At 38.9% G+C, this 20,929-nt stretch overlaps 1 protein-coding gene across 3 annotated transcripts in view; it reads right to left on the bottom strand.

Annotated features, from left to right (window-relative positions):
- PLEK (pleckstrin) overlaps positions 1–20,929 on the bottom strand; it is a 62,369-nt gene that overhangs the window by 35,173 nt on the left and 6,267 nt on the right. The window contains exon 1 of one of the 3 annotated variants that reach the window (XM_085308448.1): positions 10,518–10,647. The exons of the other annotated variants lie outside the window; for them this stretch is intronic. The gene's annotated coding sequence lies outside the window, so the exon portion shown is untranslated. Of the gene's footprint in view, positions 1–10,517; positions 10,648–20,929 lie in introns of those variants that run through there. 3 annotated transcript variants of the gene reach the window in all.

The following is a 20,929-nucleotide window of genomic DNA, read 5'->3' as shown; positions in this document are numbered from 1 at the left end:
AAAAATGCTGATGATGTGTCAATCCAGCTGAAACCACAAAAGCACTGATATCTGAAGATTTTATACTTTAAAGATTTTTCTCATGACATTTCCAGTTTTCATTTTTGTAAGAAAGATTGAAATATGTAGAACCTTTCGGAGAGTCACTTTTTCATCTATATTTAGGTGACAGTTAGCACTTTCAGACTGCCGAGTAAAAAGGATCTAAGAGCAAACTATTAGTCATGATGACTATGGTTGCAATCCTGCAAAGGGCTTGCATGAGATCACCAGAGTGTGTACAGTGCCCTGGGTTTAGCAACAACTCCTAGTATAGCCTTTGGATATCTCCTACCATTTGACTATATCTGAAAAAAGTAATACTGCCAGTCTCCATGCCTTCCTAGCACAAGTTAGCAAGGTCTCACTGGTATTACCTGAGGATCTATCCATTTGTTTTCACAAGAGATGGAAATCATCATAAAAAGGTAGAGTGAAATGTTATAAAGCATCACAGTAAGGCATCACAGAGGGTGAAATGCATAGCAAGCCTTAATGATTCTAGACTAGCTAAGAATATCAAAACCACTCATTTATTACATTCTTCCTATAAAAGATGTGAATGGAACTTCTGTACAATAAACCTTTAAGTTCTGTATCAATACAAGGCCTTTACATCAGGCAGAGGTTGGTTTCCATGTGATTAATAGCATCTGGCTGACTTATTATGTACAACTTTGAAGTATATGCTATTTTGAACAGCATTTTTTCCCCTCTAGTGTCTCCATGTAAAGCTTTGACTAAAAACATGACATTGTTGTAAATGATCACCTTTYCGAGACTTGTAATAACTGCTGTGGCTTTCAGAATTCAAAGCATGGTTTGGGAGCTCTTGCCAGCATCCAGTGGACTGCTTCCTCTGCTTCCTTTTCCCCCCTCTTCCTGAGGCCAGCTTCAAATCCCTGCGAGCCCTGGCTTTTGGCCTTAGAAAGAGAAAGCTGCATCAGCCACACYGGTTCTGCATTGTTTTTTTTGTCCCTGCCTCTTGATTTATCAGCCAACACAGCCTAATGCTGTGCACTCAGGAAGGATAATCTCATGAGTGACTTGAGTGGCATTACGTTACACACAGCTTTTTCTGCCTCTTCATGCAGAATAAATATACAGGGACTAATCAGGCTGTATTCCAATCATGGAATAGGAAGAAAATGACCAGCCAGCAAAAAACAAAGCAGCTAAGTCGTACCATAGAAAGCACTGCTCGTAGTCAGCAGCAGAAGTCCAGCAGTTCTACCATTACAGTGCTGGCAAAGAGAACTCAGACAACTATATACGTCATTTGCACAGTGCTCCAAGGTTCAGCTGAACTTCTTAGCACAAGATATATACAAGTCAAAAACTGTAAACTCTTCTGAGTTTTACCAAAATCATTGGGGGTTTTAACCTTTTCAACTGCAGTCAGTTGCACCACTCAATCAGGCATGAGTATATTGACATATACAGTCTCCATCAGAGACAAGGTTTAAAAACAGTGACAGGTTTTTTTCCATAAAGTTTGGTGCCAAAAATCTTTAAATTCCGAAAATATGCAAAAGTCCATCTGCACTGACTAAGTGTAAGGTTTTGACATTGTGGTGTTCTGCATTTGGACAAACTCCAGCCTCAAAGCTGTCATATAAAAGGKCTTCATATACTATTATTAAGGCCTTTGTTTTGCAGAGTAGACTCTATTACTCCCTTTACTCCAAATAGCAACAAACAGCCTGGTATCCCATCCTCTAACTTCTGCAGCCTCTGAACGATTCTAAGAGAAGCAATAACAAAGTATTAGATGATGAAGGTAGCCCAGATAAGAACCATATGACTGTGTTGGAGATAAGATGGACCTTCTGCCAATTCTCAGCGTGGTAATTGTAAGGTTAGTACCATTCTGCTCCTATGGGAGTGACTGTGATAATGTCTGTAGCAACGTCTACATTAAGTTGCAGCATATGTACTATGGGGACGAGATGTTCTCAGAAGCTTGAACTAAATTACTGTGAATTTAATGTGAACCCTAGAGGCCTTCATCTGCAGAGAAATGGCAGTAGCACACAATAATATCACAATATATACTACTTTCTGTCTACGATGGCACTTTTCCACTCAGTCTGAGTTGCTATGCCAACAGATTAAGCCAAGGAACTTCCAGATTTCATACTCTTGTTGTAGAATTGCCAGGGCTTCCTCTCTCTATATAAAATACATATTCTTAAGCTGGGTTTGTTGGTTTTATTGTTTTGTTTTTCTCATTATGTGCACGATTTTTGCTTTTGGCTTCAGAGGCAACWCTCTACCTACATACTATGCTATAGCCAAGCAGAGCAAATGCAAATTTCACTGTGTGAAAACACAAGTCATCTTGGTTCTATGTGGAAACTATAGCACCGCACTACAAAGATTTAACAATATTAAAACAAAGAAATGGCTCCATGAAAAAGTCTGATTTCTATTGTAGATTTGCTAACAGAATACAGACCAGTTACTTTATAAACAGGAAGGAAAATTTTTTCAAGAAGCTTGTGATGTTTTGTCTGTGAAAACAAAGCAACAGTCATATGTAAGTATGTTGGTCTTTTAGGTTTCTAAGGCACAGTGCTTACTCTGACCTTTGCTACCTATGAGGTGGATGGTTAAGAAACCAAGAAACAGTGCCAAATTCACTCCTGGTACAAAGTTCCACAGAAATGTATGAAGTTAYCATGAGGGATGAATTTGCTCTGATATGCTAAAAAGTTGATAAACATCATCCTTAGCTAAAACAGAATTGTAAGAGTTTAGACCTAACCATCTTAACACAAATGAAATATGACTCACTGAGGAAGATCCTCCAGCAGGGTTATTTGTTTGGTGATCTTTGCACATCCCATCTTGTCTTTCATCTATAACAGAGAAAGGGTATGCTCTTTCTCACCATTTGCTGTTCCATCTGTTACTCATAGTTGCCTTCAAGGTTCTGCAGAAAGCATCTATTTATGAAACCCGTAAGGCCTCCAGTCATTTAACAATTTTTTATGTAATAAAAGTTATTACATTAATGGGCAGTGGGGGAGAAGCACTATACTCCATATTATGAGATGGGGAATGGAGCCCTTATACAACCTATATCTGGACAAGTGAGGGCAKAGCAAGTTAGCAGATCCACCAAGCAACATCAGTCAGAGATACCAGTAAGTACTCAAAATAGAAATGTCACATTGGGTTGGCACAGCTCCAGCAGGCAGGGTTCATTGTTCAGGTGTGCCACTTCCCACTCTTGTTCATGTAGCACYATTGCAGTCTTTGCACTGCATTCCCTGAGAGGTACAAACTGAACCACAGGAAGTTCTGCCTGAACGTGGGGGGGAATTTCTTCCCTGTGAGAGTGACAGAGCACTGGAACAGGTTGCCCAGAGAGGTTGTGGAGTTTCCTTCTCTGRAKATATTCAAAACCTGCCTGGATGTGATCCTGACTAACACGCTCTAGGTGACYCTGCTTGAGCAGGGAGGTTGGACTAAATGATCTCCARAGGTCCCTTCCAAGCTTACCCATTCTGTGACTCTGTACAGATAAAGCCAGAAGAAGAGGAAACTAAACACTCTTGTGCTTATGGAGCACTCAAGGATCATTCTGTCCCCAGCCTACATGCCCTGGCTGTACCTGAATTCAATACCACGGTAATATCTGGACACGTACTGGTCCCCTTCCTCTGACTAAGGCATCTTATTTGCCATTGAAAGAAATCRTGTTACAATCCAGATGCAAGAAAAACTGAGGGGTTTGCTACATTCTTATAGCAAAGACTGAATATGGCATAAGCAGGTTACACCTGTATCACACCATGGCCAGGCTGTCCTCTTAGCAACTATCTCACCATCTTTATTCTAATAAAAATATGAAAATCTACATGTCAACCACATGACCATCACAGCACCTGTCATATGTGACCAATCAATAAACCTCTACAAGAGGAGAAGGCTCAGAGGAGATGGGCAAGGATGAGGTGCCCATGAAACTCAGGAATAATGTAGGCTATGACTCATTAAGCACAGCTGTGGCACAGAAAGCTGACTTTATCTCAACACAAAGAGGACCATAGGGTGGCCTTTGTTTCAGATAAACAGCTCAGTGGGGCTGGTCAACTGGTGTACATATTTCTTCCTGAGTTTATCAAGAGTGTGAATGYCTCCCCCACACCCACCAAGTTAGCCAGACCACCACAGGGAAAGCGTGTAAGTGGCTGAGCCCAACATAGAGTATAAAACTCGAACAACTAACAAAAGAATTTCAAAAAYAGCAATGGGCTTGAGCTGGCTTCAACCACATATTCCTTCCTTATGACACCCAGCGTTAAAATGGTGAGCATATTACAGAGATTGGTAATGAGAATCACGTTAGTATTCTGATTGAACTGTACATTGCAATTGCTGTATTTGCTAAGTGTAYACACTTGTATTGTGATTTCAGTATATTGTTTTATCACTCTGCCAAATCAAAAATTCTGGGTAATATCAAATATCTTCAAAGTAAACTTTAATATTAAACATTACACCGTCCATGTGTGGAACATCTAAAACAATCTGGTCAGAGTACTGGACTCTGACACCATATCACTACTGACTCCCTAGAAAGGGCAGACTAACTTTATACTGGAGAAGAGGCAGAGATTCTCTCTGACTGGGAGGCATTATCTGTTTTTATTTCTTCATCTCCAAAGAAAGGGCAAATATAAACTGGTTAGCGAGCCACTCYTCTGACAAATCTTTCACTCAACCTACACTTGGCTGCAAAAAATCAAAAAACCAGAATCTGAGTATCTCAAAATTCAAAGTGGCTAGTCTGTACAAGACATTACACAGAGGGTAATACTGCAAATCTTTGAYGCTCCAATATATAGGAAATTCTCCCATTGCTGGGACCACTCTGCTAGAGATTTGTGCACAACTGAAGATGGCCCACCATTATTAGGTTAAGGTTTCTAATGCACCTTACAGCAATAACTCTTGTAAGTATAACCAGGACCCTGGCTGTTATGTGCTTGTCATGTCATCTGAGACACCACYGTTGCATGAACAGGACATCTTTTCATGGTCAGTGATGTCAACTGAAGCAAATCCAAGCATCACAGAATCAGCACTGTTACACTGCTTTCTTTACAGAAATGAAGTGTTTTTTCAAGGAAGTGATGTAGCCCAGGAAAATTCAAACATCACTGTTCCAATTTGCTTGTTCAAAAGAGTGTATGCATTTTCCTGTATTTTTCAGCTTCTTCATTTCTGCATGTTACAAATCTTGAATGTGGGTAAGTTAATAATTTGTGTGGGCAAATGAAGCAATTATATACCAGCCACCTAGTTTTCACTTTTACAGTACACCCCCTAAAYAAGCAGTTCTTGCCTTCTGGAGAGAAAGACAAGAATTACATGCTGATATGTATGTGGTTCTCAGTAGTATATCTCAATAAACTATGGAACTTATTGAGCCTCATTTCCAATTCATCTCTTATGGGGATTCTCTCGTGTTTTAATATTGTGGTTCGATTCAAATTGCAGCTCCTCTGTCATTGCAGACACTAATCTCCATCACTGTACTCTGTTCTGATATGTAATTTCACAGAAATTGGAGCAACTCAGTGAGGAACCCTAGCCTCTCTTTTGATTTTAATGAAAAATATTTAAAAGTTATGGTGTGGGGAGAAGGAGGAGGAGAAGGAAGAGCAAGACAAAATATGCTCAATATAAGCTCCAATTCCTTAAGAAACCAGACTAGAAAGAGGCCAAAGGAAAATCGAAAACAGTCCAGGCAATCACTAGATGGTGCTAGCAAGAGGAATTATCTATGGTGAAGGGCTTTTGAAAACCTTAGGAGTTATCTGTAAAGTGTAAACCACATTAGAAAAGGCTCCCCATTCCATTTGGGATTGTGGGGGCCACTTCCCCTCCCACTTGCAAACACACTATGTCTTGAAGAACCTAGTGCAAGTACTATATATGCAAAAGGAATATTCTCTCAAGTACTGTTGAGTTTCCTTTAACTCTTAATTGACACCTGAGGAGCAGCAGCCACGAGAGCTCTGTGGCCCAGCAGCAGACTGCAAACAGCTGGAGGTCCAGTGAACTCAGAGCATGGACCCTCAGCAAGAGAGTGCTTCTCCCAGCATCCCCCATGGCCCTGATTTTAGCCTTTGCTGCATGCAGCCTCCTGAGAAGCTTCTGCCTTCACACAATTTCAGGGAATGCAGGGGGACATGGCATTTCTTGACATTCACTAAACCGTAAGGAATAGTCTTCGCACCTTCACAGTCCTTATGAATGAGGATACTACCGCTTTAACAGAGTAACTTCTTCACCYACTTCACAGATAACTCCTAAAGACAGAACCAAATCTCACTTCGCCACTGTATTTTGCAAAGAACGTGAAAAATCGTATGTTTCTGTAACCAAAATYGTGTCCATAGAGCTATGTTCCATAAACTAGAACCCAACTAACAAGGACATAATTTAGCATTTTGCCAGATAAACACTATGGCTGTAATGCTTCCAATACCCAAACTAAGCACAACAATCTTTCGCAGTAGGTCAACACATTCCAGCCTGTCTCATTCCTCTGCCTAGCAATGAATCTGAGTTGGTAAATTTAAGTCTCCACTGCAATGCTAAGTGATCTCTTTCCCCCACCCACCCACTCACCCTTAAGTACTTCATTCTCAGAGGAATACCATTAGGATTTATGGAAGTAAGTCCCTCACAGATTTAGTAATGAGCAGCAAAGCCTTCCACATTCAAAACACCAATATGAATCCTATTCAGCTCATGGTAAAATGCTGCTTCTAGCTAACAGAAATTTGATATCATGATGAGTCCCAACTTCAGCACCTCTATCACAAATTAATCTTTGTGCTCAAGCAGGGTCACCTAGAGCATGGCTATGTAAGTTCTATGGACTATAATTCATGGACGCCTCCAGAATACTGAGGTTTTTCAGCAAACACTTAGAGTAAGCAAAATTTGTAAAAATGTCAACTGTTCTGGCCCCCTTTAACACAAAACAGTCCATGAGGCTGCATTATGTTAACAGTTTAGCTATTCAGTTTCAAATACACAGCAGCACCTTTTGCTGGGATTTATGAGAAAAGCTGCAGCGCTAAGATCCTGATTCAAAGCTCTCAGACATAACTTTAAGTACTAAAACTTAAAAAAAGAACTTGAGTTACATTAGTCCCATAACCAATATGTATTTTTAGGAAGAATTCCATACAAAATTTGAAGGACTAGTTTTGGAAAAAGTTATCAGGGAATACAGTAACGTTYTGAACTCTAAGTGCTTCTGAAAGCACCTATAATGATCCCGTTCCATTTGCCTGCTGATTTAAAATCACAGCATTATGCCCTAATACTTCTCCTAATCACTGCAGGGATTCCTCTTTCCACAGGAGGGAGCCTTTCTCCTCAAAGATGGCTGAACCTCTTTGCAATTATCTCATTTTGGAAGCGGTGCAGATTTTCTAAACAGTTCAGGAAAGCTCTACTCGTGACAGCTTCTGCACCGGATTAGAGGAAAAGATTCATAAAATGAAGCAGAAAAATGAAAATCAAAGATCAAGTGCTTATAAGCTAGATCATGATTACCTTATTCTTAACAAAAACAAAGACTTAGGTGCAGGAAGTCCTGTAAAACAAGTTTTACTCGATGCGGGCTGATGCAAAATTCTTTGTAGCCCCTTCTGCTTTCAGGAGTACAAAACTGATAGTACACAGGAACGAAGCCTTGATTTGCTTGGATCTTTGTGTTGCAGCATGCTATTACTTCTCTTCTTCCCTCCCCCCATAACAGAATTATTTCTGTAGCAGGAAAGCCTGAGAATTCTAAGTCCAACATCACCATTTATATCCAGACATACCTGACACTGATGAACTTCATGAACATTACTGAAGCTATGAACTATCCAGACAGCTAGCACTAGAAGGAAAAATAAATCACACTAATTCAAAAACAGAATATCTTGAGAAGAAATCCCCACTAATAACTGAAAGAGAATAATATATTTAAATTTGAAAATATATTTTAAAGGAAACAAAGAAAAGAAATCCTGTCTCCAGATAACTGCTTACTAATCCAGCCTCAAGTGAAGTTCAGGTTTTACTAGGTTAACCTGCATGGCAGCTTTTTCCAGAAAAAACAGCTCACCTCCATCATTCAAAATTTTGCACCACACTTGATGGGAGCTGAGGTGCAATTTCTATCATGGCAACATTGTGGTAATTGCGTAATCATCAATTTTCACAGTTGCTACTTCCACCACTCTTTTCTTAGCGAAATCACCAAATACAGAAATGACAAACCAAAAAGGATTAAGCTATGCTGTTCTCACCATCTAACAGCTAGAGAATTTCATGTTCCCTGTTGTCTAAGTTTTAGACCCACAGGTTATTCTTCTCCCAATGCGTATAGCTAACTCCTACTGTCAATAATGGGAATAACGCAAGCACAAGGGGACAGTGAGCCCTTGAGGCCTATTGTTGCAGTAATTTCAAAATATCAGAGTAAACATATTTTGCACATGATAGATAATAAGCCTTGGCACCAGTTTATGTTTTTGAATGCATGAATCACTTAGAATACATGATAAACTAAAGATACCAGATTTTCTCAGTTTCCAATTTTATATGAGTTTCATGCAATGGTTTCACTACAAGTAACTTTAATTGCTTTATTAATAACATATCTAATATAGACCAATACTCCATGAAGACAAGTGAGTGAGAAGGGAGTAAGCAAAATGCATGTTCTTCTCCAAAGGTCTTACAATCTTGATTTACAATTAGCCAGCTAAAAGAAATAGCACCTGCTGCTTAAATCTCCTTCCTCTTGGCAATTAAAGTAATAACTTCAAAAAAATATTACAAATCTTCACTGCCCTCAACACTTGCTACTGAACTATAAATATGTGGATCTATTTTCATTTACAAATAATCAACAGTAGGAAAGATGGATCCAACTCTAGGCCATGGTGAGTTAAGCTGAAGTCAGACAGGCTGAGTGCAGTGTGCTAACTTAGTATTGTTCAATCCTTTTTAATCAAAGCCCTAGATAACTTATGGGGGGGGGGTAGGGGTAGAGGGAAACAATCTGCAGATCATGACAATGTCAGATCACATTCCATACTCAGGGTTATTTTTCAGAACAAAACTTTCCCTGCTCAGTGGTAATTAACCCTGTAAAATCATCATACTATATAGTACATGTAAATTGCTAACAAAATACTAATAATGAAACAAAGCAGGCTAGACARCATAGTTTGAGAGAAGACTGTAAGTCCACAATGCAAGCTAAGGCAATCAAAGAAAATCTTGTTTATGTAACACTTAATAAGTCCCAGTGGGAAAAGGGACAGCTGTGTAAAGCTGGCTTGGTTGTCTCATTTTTTTTAATTATTATCATACATATATTGTTTTTATAATAATTATATCTATTACTTATGTTTCATAGAATTAAATGTCTGGAGAATCTACTCAAAATTCAAGCTGAATATTGATAAAGCTTGAACACAGAAAGCAGATGAAAATGCAGTGGTGCATTTTGGAAGATAGCCAAGATCAACTTGAAAGCATAATCCCCTTGAATCCTTAGTGAGTAATACTACATTTTCTGTATTCGACTCATTTGAGTACAAGGACTTAAAGTCTACTCATCATCAAGCTTTTTAATAGGACTTGTAGCTTACAATGTCAATGTGTCAATATTTGCACGCATCTCATGCTTCCTGTTCTAGTTCTTAAAAAATATCTATATTATATGCATTTTATGCTACTTTTTAAAAAKATATGATTAAATTTTTTAAAGATCCTGAAAAGACTCAATCCCTTACAGTTTGAAACTGCAACCCAGAAACACTGGAGCAGGTTTTATTCAGAGATAAAAAGGCACACAGCAGAAGCATAAGGTAGAAACTTAGGTAATTAGAGCTCAAGTTTGGGAAACAGGAGTTATTTGGTTTAACTCCAGCTCCAACAATCACTTTTACTGATTCAAAATGGTTTAACCAAAATTAGACCCCTAAATACACAGCTTGAATTTCAGAACTGCTAGGAACCCATCTGCTTCAGCTGACTTGTAGTAATAAACTTTAGAAGATGCACAAATCAGAGAAGTCTCAGACAACTCTGAAAGGAGAACACTTGCCCCTCATTGTTATTTAGTGCATTTCCCATCATTAAAAGTGCTTGCAAAATGAGTTATTTTTCAAATGAAGTTTAGCAAAACATACACCTGCCAAAACCTTACCAAAATATTTCTCACTTGTAAGTGTTCTTAGCAGAAATAAAATTGTTGCACACAAAAAGTAGGAAATTTGGGAAGGCTTAATTTATTTTAATCAAATAGCTGGAAATTATTATAACAAAAATGTTCCACATTATCCCCTATTTTTGTCAAAAGAACTATTTTTTTCATGAGAAGCATTTCATAATTAAGGTTGTATTTTACTTTTTTTTTTTAAGTCATACTATAAAGTACATACCTCTGTATCATATCTGTATGATTCACAGATGTAAGACATCAAGTGYGATCTATTTTTCCCGTTCTAAGTATTGCTTTCTAACAAGCTGAAGGGTTAAAATAGTCATTTGGCTCTCGAAGGTTCTCTTGGACCTCTATCCTTTCTCTTATTCCAAATTAGCAAAACCAAATGGTAGGGTAYGATCCTTAGCAAGCTACGTATCTACTTAACCCTGAATACTAATAAGTACCAGATCTTTTATCCCAATATGGTTCCTTTTTGTGCTACTCGCATAGGAGGCATACCACAATTTTGACTAAGAAAATGGGATGTGGTTGGAGAGCCGTATTACAGGGAACAATTTAACTCATGCCTGGCAGTCTGAGCACAGGAAGTGAGCACAGCAGAACCGAATACTTACCGGGCCTTTGGGCTTTTCTGCTTCAAGACCTACACAAATCGCAGCTCGTTGGATTTGGACTGCTGCTTAAGTGTGGAATTTGAAATTGGGTGGCAACAGTGCCCCCAGCTCAGAAGGAGCAAAGCCAATACATTGATTGGAATGTATTGGAATACATTTGGAAGCTCACTTACGTGGAACATGAAACATTCACACGATGCTTGAACATTATTATAACATTCGTGAAGCCTGACAGAAGACATTCAATCCTTTTTAAAGTTTTATGATCCAGAACGGGTTTATTTAAGGTATTTTCCCTGCCTGATGAAAGAAAGCATGTACAGTATTTCATGTATATGCACTGCCATTTCTAGATAACTTGCATTTCTGAACTATCAATGGAAACAAAAATGTTCTCACTTTCCATACTTTGGAGGAGCCTGCAAAAGTACCTGGATTAAAGTAAAAGTAATTCTAAACATTTAAAAAATCCCTCAAAAATACACATGAAATTGAAGAAAAAGTTGATTTAGAAAGCTTATAGGAGTCTTCACTGAGATTTGAAGCAGCTGAAACATACTGCAGCACAGGAAACAAAAAAAATGATTCCTTTCTAGTAGTTTAGTCCCTTCCCTGACACATACGAGTGTGGGAGTCATTCTAATTGCTTTTAATCAGGTCTATGATGGGAAATTCAAAAACAAAACAAATAAACAAAATCAGCAAAAATAATTTGTAGTAGAATAAAGGGTTCCATCCAGTTGTGGTAAATGGTTTCAAAACCTCTCAAGTTCACCAGGATTTGAGTGCACAAACCGCACTGGGCCAGGCCCTAACTCTATCATAACTCCAATTCCAATACTGTTCAGTGTACGTGTATTTGCAACACACCAGAAAACCAGCAGCACCACCCCCAAAGMCACCAGTTGCTCCAGCTTTTCAGGAACTGTAACCTGGAAAAATCATTCAGCCCAAAGTACCAGAAATAAGTTAGCTTGGTTTCCTGTACACTGATAGGCCATGTTTGCTTGATGGGCATCTAAAAAGTGGAGACCTCCTATTAAAACTTTTCTTACAAGTGAAACAAACGCTTCTTGCTCCACCAAATTAAGCGGATCCCCTCCCTCCAACCAGGGGTAATACAGAACCTCTACTCTGCCATTCATTTTCATGCAGTTTTTAAGAACTCAATACGCTGAAGATCTTTACCTGTTCATTAAAAGCAGCTGAAGTTGACTAATGGATTCAATTTTATTAAAAGGGCACACGCACAATGATCACAGACACTTTGTTCCACAAACCTAGCTAAAAATGGCTTCTTAAAATGTCAATGGCAGTAATCCTCCTTTCCTTGGCCCTTTTTTTAAAGCTAAAATAGTAATTGGTATTCATGCCAGCAAAGATGCATCTATCTACAAGATTTTAAAATGAATACATGGGGTTGGACAAAGGAGGAGCCGTCTAATCTACAATAGTTACAGCCATAACGTAATGTCCACCACAGCTCCCTGCTAACACACCTCAGCCCTCCTCTGGAAGGACTGTTCTCAGCCTTTCAAGCCATTCAATGCAAGAGGAATGAAAACTCAAAAATGCCAATAACAACATTCTTTTTACCACTGATGCCAAAAATTTGATCTGCAGAGATTTTGTAGGAGGCTACCAGATCAATCTGGCTCCTAGAAGAAAATCTTACACAGTACTAACACCACATATGGAAAGCTGTAGACTTCAATTTTCTTAGATCTATGCTCTTTTTCAAACAGTACTCAGAACATGCACAAAATGTTTTTATTAGAGCTGCAGTCAAGGACATATCAGCTGTAATGAAACAGTAAAATGTAACTGCTGCCAACAACATTCTGGTTTGGTCTTCAGTAAGCTGAGTTTCTGCCCAACATCCACTTGCTATCAGGCTCCCATACACTAAGCTGCTTCTTCAAGAGCCTTTAAAGTTTATTTTGCTTTTACTGCAACTCTTGACTATGCAGTTGTGCAGTAGTAAACATGACCTTAACACAGAGTAGAAGTTTGGCAACAATTAGATTGCAAATGCAATCTATAACAGCCAAAGAAGTTAACCATGCCAAAAGCAGAGTTACAGCTCTTAAAAACTCAGGCTATAAATGGCTATACAAGATCACATTTCACACTGCAACTTGCTAGCATGGTTAACTCTAGTGCTGTGCTACACCTGTAAATCATTTATCTTTTTGCAGATGCTATTACCTGACCTTCCTCAAAACAGGTACCAGTACAGGGAAAACAATAAATCAGTGGTACCACTCAAAACATACATTGGTAAGCAATTGTGTAAGTCTCCACGGGATCAGGACCTTGGATGGTGAAGTGATTTAAAGTATGCTGGAAAATAAAACAGCACTGTAATTTTAAAGGCTCCAAATGAAGTCCTGGCTAGTGTAGCAGACAAAAAACAAAAGCCCTCATCAAGTTTTTAGGATAAATGGTTTACAAGCTTGGTGTGTAAAGTTTTGTTCAATAAAATGTAGTCAGAAAACAGAATCTCTTGTTATGTTTTATATGGCAGAGCGAGCAGCCCAGAAAGAGATATACCTGTGATTTATTTACAAATAGGCTACAGAAATAACCAGCTACTATCCTTGCTGCTGTTACAAAGACAAGCTACAGTGAAAAGACGACACTTCTTTGAAAGCAACTGTTCAGGTAGATATAAAAAGAACATAAAACTGAAGATAAAAAGATGCAATTAACTGACTGGAAGAGTAAAATCCACCTACTGAAGTGAATAAAATCTCTGATAAAATACCATGGCCAGTCTTCAGACATTAACAGAAGGCAGGTCAGTATATGAGAACGGACATTAAATTTTCATTCTTTTTGCATTTTCTTTTCTCAGAAAATCACTTCAATGTAGGCAATAAGAATACCAGGCTCAGGAATATATAGCTAGAGTCACAAAATCACTTTGAAATTAATATAGTTTGAGTACMCTCTCATTCAAACTGACTGAACTCCTAAGCCAATTCCTGTTTTTCAGTGATTTCCACTATGGCATAGGGAGGCCCTAACCAAGTAGCTTCAGCAGCAACTTCACAATCAGCTTAAGCTGGTGCTGTCACAGACGCTGGCCCTTCTCACGCTTCTCAATCTCATGTTCTTCCCAGTGCCTCACTAGTGCTCATGCAATCATGCGGTCAGACAGATTAGAAAGCTGATTTGGTGTAAACTAACTCTCAGGAGGTTATTTTTCAGCCAGATTCGCTGTCAGATACCACCACCCGTGCAGCTACAGGAATACTAACACCGGCACAGGAGAGAGGTCAGGAATGTACGGCAGCATTTAGCTGTGCCTCAACCAGCTGTGAAACTGCACCTTCAGACAGAAGCTTAGGCCTCGGCTCACTACAGTATTTGCAACCCTGTTAAGCAAAACACTGTGACTTGAGGCCTCAGTTACTATGGTGATGAGCAGGGAATAAATGTTTATATATAATTAGATAAATTCTCCCTTCAAAGAAACAGTTGTCCTTCTCGCAGGCAGCTTTTTTTTTTTTTTTTTTTTTTTTTTTTTTAACTAAGCAAATGTAAAAAATGTGTTAAAATTTTAAAGGTTAATGAACACTGTTACTCATTGGTAAATTAATGACAGTTTAAACCGATAGCAAGAATTAACAAAAAGCACATGGGAAATATTAGTCAATAAGAATCCTGGCTCTTCTGAAAATTAAACTGCTTAACTCTCTAAAGACTAAGTCAATTTTTTTTAATACATGTTAAATGCTACTTATGAAAAATAGGAATGATTACTAAAACTAGATATTATTATTTAGGCTTAAAAAGGTTAAGTCACAGTTTTATTTGAATCAAAAATGAATTCATGAGTCTTTCTTCTTCTTTCTTCTATGCACTTCACTGAATCACCCTTACTTGTAAAATACAGGCAGCATTTTGTAACTCGAAGCTTACTGTAAAAATGGCAAGCTCATATAAACAGGATAATTTAGTTAAAATACTTGGTTCATAAACTCACAATAACTAGCTGACTTTCTCCTCCAAAAGAGGAAACAGTAATTACAGTAGAATCATCCACCACAAAGATGAATATTCTGCTCAAAGTTTTGAAAAACCTTTGCCACAATATTCACGTTTAGTTTGGACTTTTCTTTTTTTTTTTTTTTTTTTTCTAAATAAGAAAATCCAGCCCTAAGATCTCACCACCTGAGTCTATATAGTACTCTGAGCAGCTAAAAATAAATGAATTTAAGGAAGTGCTAAATTCAGAGTAGATAAGGAGATGACCTCCTAGGATCAAAGCGTGCAGAAACTACTGATGGAGTTACTCAAACCCCCAAATCCTCCCCAAACAAAAACAAACAACTGCCAAAATAGAGAACAAATGTTACCAGCTGATGAACTACCCAGTTCTTTCCACTACAGTGCCATCTGTTGCCAGTTCTTCCCTGTCCATGTGCACCAGATTCCCTCTAACTCTCAGCAGGACACAGACCCAGTCCTGGTCTCAAAAGTCTCTCAGAACGGAGTCCTGCTTTACCCACCCTGTGCACGTCAATAACCACAGCTGTCGTCGGAGGTGAAGTTTGGCAACAGTGGGCAAGAAGCTTCTTCTCCCAGCCACATGTTAGCACCTTCTTTCACTAAAACTTTTTGCCACTTCTCTGTCAAAATAATCACATACATATTCACTCTGTAACTCAATTACCAAAATAATCAACGTTATAGGACGGATAACATTTTAAGAACTAGGTTAGGAAGCAACCACATGCAGCTTCATGCAGGTAGATCGTAGGGCAGAAACTTCCAGCAAAGGGGCAGCAAAACCAGGGTACTTTTCCTGCAGCACAGCAACATTCAGAACACACATCTGGCACCTACCCACACATAATCTAGTGGTAAAGAACAGCAAGTTCCTCTGGGTCACATGCAAGTATCTTACTGAACACAAGGCAGGTATGAGAGGGAAGGAATTCAGCTTGGAATCTGAACATCTGTTACGAGATCATCAGTATTGAAAAAAACCTTCTCAGACACTAAGGTTTACAGTTCTAGCTATTTTCCATCAAAGGATTTTTAAAATTTAAAGTTGCTGAACTGTGGAAGTGACAAGTATTTATATATATTTATAGAAGCAATCCTTATATCAATTTTGTTTCTAGCCATAGTTGCAGGGAGCAGGGTATTAGATCAAACTAAAGCTCCATTTATCCTCAAAAACTGTATCTTACTATCGATTCACACAAGATTCATTAATGGTTACAAGATAACTCACAGCAAGGAAACATGGACTCTAATGATAAGCAATCTTAGAGATCTTATTTTCAAATCTGAAACAGTAATTTAAGTTTACTTGAATACCTTTACTTTAAAAAATTGGATTCACCACGGATTTAGGTTGTTGGATTAAAGTAGAGAAAATACATAGGTTTTAAGTCTTTTCCTTTTGTAATACCTGAAAATTTGTTAGTGAGCTGCTCTGATCATCTCTTTTGTGAAGATTTTTGTGGATAATCAAAAAAATCATCCTAAAATTATTGATACTATACTTTGAAACTTTTCTAAATCAAGAGGAGTGCTTAAAAATGTTCATTTTCCCCTATAGAAAAATTATTGAGACTGAAAAGCCAAATGATGTCAGACATATACTGTATCATACCTATATTATCTGTATATTATGTACTTTTTCATAAATAATTATGTATTAGGTGAATACATAGTGCGTTTACAAATGCATTACATATTTGTATAAGAGTTTCTGAATTCTCTGTCTAGTATTGCTATTGCCTTACTACTATTTCAAAAGTGGCCATCAGGTTTACATGCCCAGCTGAGATACCTAGTGTGTAAGATCATAGAGCAAATGAATGACAAACTTGGTGGTAAAAACACTCTGTTTAAACTCACTGATGCAAGACAAATATTTAGCTGAAGTGTCCCAAAATGACAACCAGAAAAGCATGTACACTAGAAAACTTATATTAGACCTTCGCCATTCATGGGGTCAACACTTCATAGACATTCAGATGATGGATCTGTCAATAGCTGTAGCAAAAAATCATGGCAATTCTTGGTCATTGTGACTGATCGAGGTTTGGCATCCCTACCTCTACAGGAATCTTTGTACCTTAGTTCTTGGTAGTCCCACAAAACAAAATAGGGTTAATAAGGTATAGGACAAACCTTAGGCAAATTAAGAATGTCATGTACTCTTCTGTAGCCTTCATCGCTATGGCAGGAGGGAGTAACACATCACTGCAGATGACATTAGGACACAAATGTCCACAGCTTGTGGTTTCTGAATGGTTCAATCACACAATTGATGCGTAGCCCCAAGTCAGGACCATACACATGGAGACATTCGGGCTGCTGGATAGCCTATACTCAACCTGCAAGCAGGGGGGGGTCAGCAGGGGCTGCTAACAGCTCTCAGAATGCAAACATCCCCAAACCTTCATATTAGAGCCACAGGAGAAGACTGAATCATGGAAAGGCTGGCTACTCATGAATGAAGATCTGAGCAACACCTAGCCTGACTGCAACGAGGCCTAGGATTGATAATTTTACACTTCCAGTATGTTCTGTAGCATCAGACAGATGGATGTAAACAGTCATAATAGACACCCACATACTCAGAACAAGATAAATGTACAAGCTAACCAACCAGTAGACTGGCCACTTAAGCAGTAACAAGTGCACTGAATGTTACTGCAATATCAATAAACTAAAGTATTTACCATCGGGGAGGGGAGTCCTTCCTTAACTAAGCATTATACAAACAAGATACTTAACACTGCAAAAAAAAAAAAAAAAAAAAAAAAAAAAAAAAAAAAAAAAAAAAAACAAAAAACATATTCCCAATTCTGGAGTTACATTAATGCCTTTTTTTTCCCTTATATACATTTTGCCCCACAGAAACATTACTCAAAAGATAGCATAGTGTGGTTAAGCTGTATTTTAGTTTAGTTACAAATGAACCAGAGATCCCACTGCTTTAGAAGATTTCAGGTCTGACTTTGCTTTGATGATGGATGTTTTCCATTTTAATACCACACAGATATTTTTCATTTCAAGCTTTAATGGCCTTAAACATCCTCTGTTCACCTCTAGCATTTTCAAGGACCTTGACCTTCTCCTGCGGAGCAGGAGAAGGTCAAGTTTTACACTGTATCCAAAGGCTTCCAAGTGTTGACAAGCAGGTTATCCTGAGAATGGCTTCCCTGGTGAACTCATCTAAAATAGGCTCTATCTAGTGCATTTGCAACAGCAGTGCTGAAAAACAAAACAATCCCACCCCCCACAGACCTTTGACAGCCCACAAAAGAATGGCTACAGGTTGATCCATACCAGAAGTAACTTTCTATTTATGCTTCTGACTGCAGACTTTTTTTTTAAGCCCTCATTTGCATTGGCCAAGTTCTCTTACCTTCCTAGATGTACCAACATGCGGCATGAGAGGATGCTCCCAGCTTCCTTCCCCACCCCAATCTGGTGCCAGTTGCAAGCAGTCTGCATTCCTGCGCCTCACACTCAGAAGGAGAGGATGTCAACACTTTTGAGAATAAGGCCTGCTTGGGCACCAGGATCTTGAGAAACAAAGCCTGCTCTCACAGCTGAGGCAGTGTTAATTATTGTGGTCTGGAATTACCTCCTCCTCCGGACTTTGAGAGAAAATAACTGCTTTTACTGCTGGAGCAGTGTTAATCATTGTACACTGGAACTAACTCCTTACACCAGCTATGGGATCTCTCCCTGGGACAACCACTGCAAGAGTGAAGAAGTCATTTGCAGTCACCCAAACTCCTTTCTTCAGTAGTGCTGAAGAGTGCACAAGGCAGTGAGCCTGCTGTTGGGGGTGTTCGGCCACTCCTCAGGACTGTGGGTGCGATCATCATAGCAACGATGGAGAGTTGAATCTGCAGCAGCCAAAAGCTAGGGACTGCGGCTACGTGGACAGAACTGCAATTGGCCTCACAACTCCACCTCCACCTTCCCCTGAAGGGTATAAATAGGTTGGCCCTGGAGGCTGTCTTGGGTTCTTCATTGGTGACAGCAGGTCTGCCAACTTGCGGAACCCCTCAGGACGGTGACACCCTCCCACAGTTACTTCTCTGGGATTGAGTGTATGTTGGCCGCCGACACAATGTGTGATCAATTGGAATTGGTTTGCGAACTTCATTTGTTTGAGTTGTTGTAATTAGTATAAATTAGCTAGCTTTGTTTACTGAGTAGTTGCTGTTAGCATAACTTTTAATGTAATTATAAAGTAAATATTCTTATTAACAGAAACTTAGCTCAACTAGAATTGCTGCTTTGTACCATTGTAACTTGTGCAGTAAATTTTGATCTTTGACAGAAGTTGTAGAGTCATGCACTAAATCTCCTTCCTCCCCCTCCCTCATGCCACATGAAAGCCACGTAGTCCGGGACTGTAAGGTAGTTGGTCATCCCTCGAGATGTGCCTTGCTATTGATGCTGACTGTCCCAGTCAGCAGAAGGGAGGGGGCTAATCTCAAAAGGATTACATCTGTGCTCCTCTTCACCCCTCACTGCAGAGATACAGCACACCGCCACAGCGAATGAAAGCTCTCAATTTCTGCCTACTGAGGTCCAGCTCAAAGTATTGCTAGAGCTATAGAGGTTATATCCTGCAGGAAATGGTAACATTAATGACCTATATTTATACTTTGCTAGGTATGTTCAAATCAATAGCATGCTGCTTCACCATGCCATGAGGAATGTTTCTTAGAATGGTTTCTATTCGCAAGAGGGCCAGGACATTAAAATTTCCAGACATGGTCCATGCTTTTAGAGCTGCTGGTTAGCAACAGGGAGGTAGGGAAATGCCTCTGTGAGCACAAGTCAGCCAGAAAACTGCAAATTATGTTGATTAAAAAGCTACTGTAGTGTTTTTCATTCTAGTCCAAAACTCATATAAGTTTAAACAGGGAAAGTACATAGACTCCAGTTCTACTTACAGGGTTTGTCAGAATGGTGGCACAGTCTTAACAACAGGCTGCTATTACCTTGTGAACAGTGAGTCTGCCAGAATTGTACGAACCTCACCAAATCTTTGTCTCTCTGCCTTAGACACCTACTGCTGCAGCATAACTCAGAGGTTAGGTGTAACAAGTTGCAATGCTGTGTGAGCTTGCTACTTACTACATAAAAGGAAAAGCTATGGAAACTTGCTTAAAGCTCAGATATGCATCCATTGCAAAACTCTCACAGTACTGTGAAACACAGTTGTGTACTTCACCTACCTGTGAAGTAGCTCTCCCTGGTGATTTTACTTATATCACTAAGTTATCACTAAGTCTGCAGAAACTTCAGCTGAAGGCAGAAATGGAAAGGTTCTTTACCAAATAATGGCCATTTTTCCAATATGTAAATAGTCTCATCTGGCTAGTATTATCTTGACAATGAATAACAAGCGCTACCCTCTTGTGTGTGGCATTGTTCTCTTAATCTTCTATTTGGTTATACATGCATACATACATACACACACCTACCTAAGCTACAAAATTTTTGTTCAATTCCCCATCAGTTAAAAAGCATTAGAGCCGCCACTGGTCTTATTCTTCCTGTCACAGACAAGGCTGAAGGAAGTTTGTTTTGAAACTAGATTTCACACTTAGGACAGTCTCAAGTATCTTATATTAAGGATATATACTGCTCGAACTAGGGACAACACATTCGAGATTATCAAGTGCTAAAATCTTCTAGGCTGTAGCCAATTCCAACAGTGGTTCTTTACAGTACAAAACCTAAAGTTTATTTCAGTGTGCAAAGCAGGCTGAAAAATGAAAAGCACAACTTTTAAGAAGAACAGAACTCTTCCTTATTGACAGAAGGAAGAAACCAAGACTACTACATGACTAAGTCACCCAAAATTTCATGGTATTTATTTAGGAACTTCAGTTTCATTTTGCCTATCTTTTGCCTGAGTCAGACAGAGTAGTGTGTGTGTGGGGGTGCTATGAAAATATAAGGAAAAACCTTTATTCTCACTATTCTGAAAACTCCTTAGTAGCTCCTT

Source organism: Rhea americana, unplaced genomic scaffold (assembly GCF_003343005.1).
Source record: "Rhea americana isolate MKP2758 unplaced genomic scaffold, rheAme1 scaffold_276, whole genome shotgun sequence".
NCBI lineage: Eukaryota > Metazoa > Chordata > Aves > Rheiformes > Rheidae > Rhea > Rhea americana.
Note: the sequence above shows the minus strand (reverse complement) of the source record. Positions and strands in the feature narration are given on the sequence as shown.